Raw genomic sequence first — 4,814 nt, 5'->3', positions numbered from 1 at the left:
CATTTGGTTGAAAGGCAAACCAACCAACAAGATTATCTTACCAATAACCAAGACTAGTGTGCAGTCTAGTCCTAAGAAAATGATAAGCAGAGCAATCAGTATTCTTAAAAGCCAAAAATTTCCTCAAAGTAAGCATTTATCCCTTTCTTTTGTCTTTTGTTTCTCAGTACCCTTTTAAGGTGAACTCTCCTCTTCTGTTCCTATACACATTATCCTAAGCTACAATCAGTCTCCCAAAATCACACTCCTTCACAAACATGAACTCTGTGCATTGTCATTTCTTACTTTGGGTAACTCAGTGTCAGAATTACAAATTTAAAGGGCCCCTATACCTATTCCCCAAAATGACTCAAAGTGAAAATGGTTAAAATTACATAGATTAATGCATGTATTTTTGTATAGTAAATTCTAAAGCTGAAAACTTTAAAGATTATTGGTTCAGTCGTGTCTCTTGCAAGCCTGAGCCATCATTGGAGGGGAAGGAGATGCACAGCTCCAGGGAAAAATAGCTGGAGAGAAGACCTTGGCTGCGTATTCTAGAGTTCCTGGACTGGAACCCACCGTAGAGGGTGGGCCTGGGTTCCCAGCCACTGGGCGTGAAGCCACTTGACATAAGGAGGATAAGGACAGTTCAGAGCCCTGAGAGAATGATGTAAGGACTACTGGGCCCAGAACTAGGAGCTGGAAACCTGACACAAGGAATTATTTGTTGGACTTTGTGTTACCACAATATGGGTGTGAAACTAAAATGCGACCTGGCTGGAGGCTGAGTTTTGAGACGAGGTACATCACCACAGAACTGGAGTGACTATTGGCCTGGGGTGCTAGAGAAGACAGAGCTGCTACACCACACCCAGCCAACAGAAGGCACACCCACTGCAAGTCTTCTCTTCTACGATATATTTGTGAGATACCACTTGTTTTTATTAAATAAAATGATTTCTTTACATATGTAACGATGCTGCCTCTGGCGGGACACAACTAAAAGTATCAATTCAGGACAAATTGCTTAGAGCAGGGCAGTTACAGCCCAAGGCTGGGTTTCCTTTACCATTAAGGTACACCAAACCAGCCAAACAGAGAGGACTTTGGTTTCACCCCACTAGCTAACCATACAAGCAATTCCCTTAGACACTCCAGTTTCCCAGTATCACCACTAGTACCATTCGTTATGGGGATGAATGGTTATGAAAACCAATACCCCAGGAAAAGAAAAAAGGTTCTCTTGATCCCAAAGAACCAAGCCCCAGACCCAGGTCAATATACAAGCCAGATCTTACCCACAAATCACACTGTTGCCAATCCTTTAGAATCTAAAATCTAAAGGTTTATTTATAGAAAGAAAGAAATATAAATGAGAGTTAAAATTGGTTAAATGGAATCAATTACATACAGTAATGACAAAGTTCTTGGTTCAGGCTTGTAGCAGTGATGGAATAAACTGCAGGTTCAAATCATACATTGTCCTTTAAATTGCACCATGCAGAAAAGGAAGCTTACCATACAGCTTGTACCTCCTCCTCTCCCGCAACACTACCTGTGTGAGGGGTCCTGCATGAACCAACACTAACCAAATGAGTGGGTGGGAAATGCTGGAAGAAGGGGAGGGGAGATATGTTGCATGCTTTTCCCTCCAACCAAACCAGCAGCAGCCCTAATCCTGCATTCCCTCAGTGCTTTTGTTATTCTGTGCACTGTGCGGGGAGGAGTGTCATCAGTTGGGAGAGGAGTGGAGCTCAGGAGCAGCTGCTCTTGGTGGCATGCTCCTCCCAGAAACCACCATATTATATGCTGAAAAACACAGTGGATATTAAAGCTGCTTATACAGGCATTAATTTAGAGCATCTATAGTTTGCAGAGTGCAGTAGTGCACAGCTACAGACCTAAGATGACCAATGACAGCATGATCATCAATGGACAGATTTTTAAAGGTAGGGATTTTTAAGTGTCTAGGTGCAGTTTCCTGGAAGTTAGGTGCCTAGATTCTTTTGTAAATCCCTCTAGGTGCCTCTCTGTTTCTTTAGGTGCTTAACTACTATTAAAAATCTGTCCCCATGTCAGCTATATTGCTGGAGCATTATCAGGCAGGCAGCGTGGTGTGAGATAGAACAGAGTGAGTCCGGGATTTCCTATGTATCTTTGAACTTGGTGTAAGTACACAGCTGCATTCCCTGCCCCCTCTGTGCTACTGCTAATCCCTGCTTCCTGAGAAGATACTATATCTGTTTTTCTGCCTTTTCAAGTGTGTGCAGGGATTTTGAACTAGTTTTTTCACTTCCAAGCATTTTTGCATGGAAGCTAGAGTTCTAAAAATTAGCCAAGAGTAATTATTAATGATCTGAATTCCATCCACAAAATAGGGCTGTAGTTATCATAAACATTTTTTCACTTTAAATCTTTGAACTGTTGGCTAAACTAATCTTGAATTTCTGTGATCCATTCAGCATAGGGACAATTGTCACATTTCTTGAGCATTTGCTGGCAAATCAGTGAAAGAGGTTATTCCAGCGAGACTATACATTAACATTTTTGTATCTCAGAGCAGAAATCTCTGCTTAACCCAGTAGCTTCAAACAATGGTTCCTACACTCTTAAATTTGCTATAAATGTGTAGCTCCATTGACTGCAATGATTTTTTTCACAACCATAAAGACTAGAAACTTTACAATTTAACTTCTTCATAAACTGAGGGGCCATAATATTGCCTTGACACACTGTGGTTTATGCACCTGGGTAAGTCACTTGGATTACTTTTAAATGATAATATTTTAATTCATTTTCATTTTAATTCCTATTTTAATGGTTATTTTAGGAAACATCGTTTCTAGAGGACCTCTGAACATCACCAGCAAATTAACATCCTATTGCAACCATGACAACAGGTACAAAAAAACCTCAAATTGAACTGTTTGTGTTCAGATAGTGATCTGCAACTCTGTCTTACACTTTTCTGCTCTGGTGATGTAGCTTTTAGAAACTGGGAATACTAATAATGTGCATGATCCGGAACATTTTGGAAGCTCCATTATTTTAGAATGCAATGTTTTGGAAATTATGGCTATTGCAAAGTGATTAAAAATTCATGTTTTGTAAGCTTGTATACTTGTTTGGGAATAATTTGGATTTAGTCTGAAAAATATTTGAGGGATTTGGCACAATATTAGTCTAATCACAGTTCCATATGATACATGGTGGTGCCAAATGATGAAAATATTCAGTTAAGTCAAGATGAAAGCAATTACATTTTTTGCAGTAATTAATGAGGTATTTATACATCACAAATTATCTTTAAACTAATGTCATTGATAAGTGTGTATTACCAATAAGTTAAGTTGAAAGAGCTATATTGGCTTAGAATATGGGGTCAGATTCCAACTAAAGTATTATAAAGATGATGAAGCTTCTTTATAAAGTCTTTATTTCCTCTCAAAACCAAAAGCTTATTTCAACTGTCAATTGTCATTATTACATATTTTTCTCTTTTAGAGATAGTTTGTAGTTTGGTAAAGAACACAATGAGAGAGAACTGCTTTCTCCAGTAAACAAAAATCTAAAATCTTCGAATATTTACAGCCAAAAACCCCCCACATTCTGGAAGTCTTTGAGACAGATTATCAGCTGGTGTGACACAACATAGCTCAGCTGAAGTCAATCAAGCTATGACAGCTTACACCAACTGAGGATCTTGTCCATTACATTGAATGTTCCAGAGGAGTTTTTTTTTAAAAAGGTCCTGTCTACTCTGCATGAACAGTGATAATCCCTTGGCACTTTTTGTTAGAGGCTTGCTCTCAGCGTCAGCCAAAATGTCCTCTCCCTTCATTTTTCTGCAGCATACTCCGTGCATTTTGGTTGTAGCTCTCTAGCCCAGAAATTATTATTTCAGTGGAACATTATGGTTCTGAGGTCCTTTGGTACCCTTTAGGAAAAAAAGGTGCTGTAGAAGTGTAAAATATTTTTAGTGGTAAATAACCTCGCGTCCCCATAAACAAATGTGAATGTTCTATTATTTGTCATAATTTTTAATTGACAGAGGGTTAGTTACTTTTAGAGTCCAGCATTGTGTTACAGTTTCCTCTCTGCTCTGCCAGTGCTCTTCTGCTTCAAGCTCTATCTACACTACGAAATTAGGTCGATTTTATAGAAGTCGATATTTAGAAATCGATTTTATACAGTTGATTGTGTATGTCCCCACTAAATTAATTAAGTCAGTGGAGTGCGTCCTCACTACCATGGCTATCATCGACTCACGGAGCGGTGCACTGTGGGAAGCTATCCCACAGTTCCTGCAGTCTCCGCTGCCCATTGGAATTCTGGGTTAAGCTCCCAATGCCTGATGGGGCAAAAACATAGTTGCAGGTGGTTTTGGGTACATGTTGTCAGTCTCCCCTCCTTCCTTCCCTCCCTCCCTCCATGAAAGCAACTGCAGACAATCATTTTGTGCCTTTTTTCCTGGGTTAGCCATGCAGACGGCATAGCACGGCAAGCATGGAGCCCGCTCAGCTCACCGCTGCTGTTGTGAGCATTGTAAACACCTCGCGCATTATACTGCAGTATGTGCAGAACCTGGCTAAGAGACATCAGCATGAGGATGATTGGGAGGAGGACATGGACACAGACTTTCCTGAAAGCATGGGATGTGGCAATTGGGACATCATGGCGGCAGTGGGGCTGGTTGATACAGTGGAACACCGATTCTGGGCCCGGCAAACAAGCACAGACTGGTGGGACCACATAGTCACAGTCCACCATTGATAATTCCCAGTGGCTGTGAAACTTTTGCATGCATAAGGCCACTTACCTGGAACTCTGTG

General features: G+C 40.5%; 1 long non-coding RNA gene across 1 annotated transcript; it reads left to right on the top strand.

The window, feature by feature from the left end:
* Nucleotides 1-1,816: 1,816 nt before the first annotated feature.
* LOC141986640 (uncharacterized) lies at nucleotides 1,817-4,590 on the top strand. Its single transcript, XR_012639340.1, has 3 exons — nucleotides 1,817-1,931; nucleotides 2,813-2,882; nucleotides 4,462-4,590. It is a non-coding gene; the product is annotated as an uncharacterized LOC141986640 (long non-coding RNA).
* The last annotated feature ends 224 nt before the right edge of the window (nucleotides 4,591-4,814 follow it).

The sequence above is a fragment of the Natator depressus genome, chromosome 4 (genome assembly GCF_965152275.1).
Source record: "Natator depressus isolate rNatDep1 chromosome 4, rNatDep2.hap1, whole genome shotgun sequence".
Taxonomy (NCBI): Eukaryota; Metazoa; Chordata; order Testudines; family Cheloniidae; genus Natator; species Natator depressus.
The sequence above is the reverse complement of the archived record's forward strand: the minus strand, read 5'-3'. Positions and strand labels throughout refer to the sequence as shown.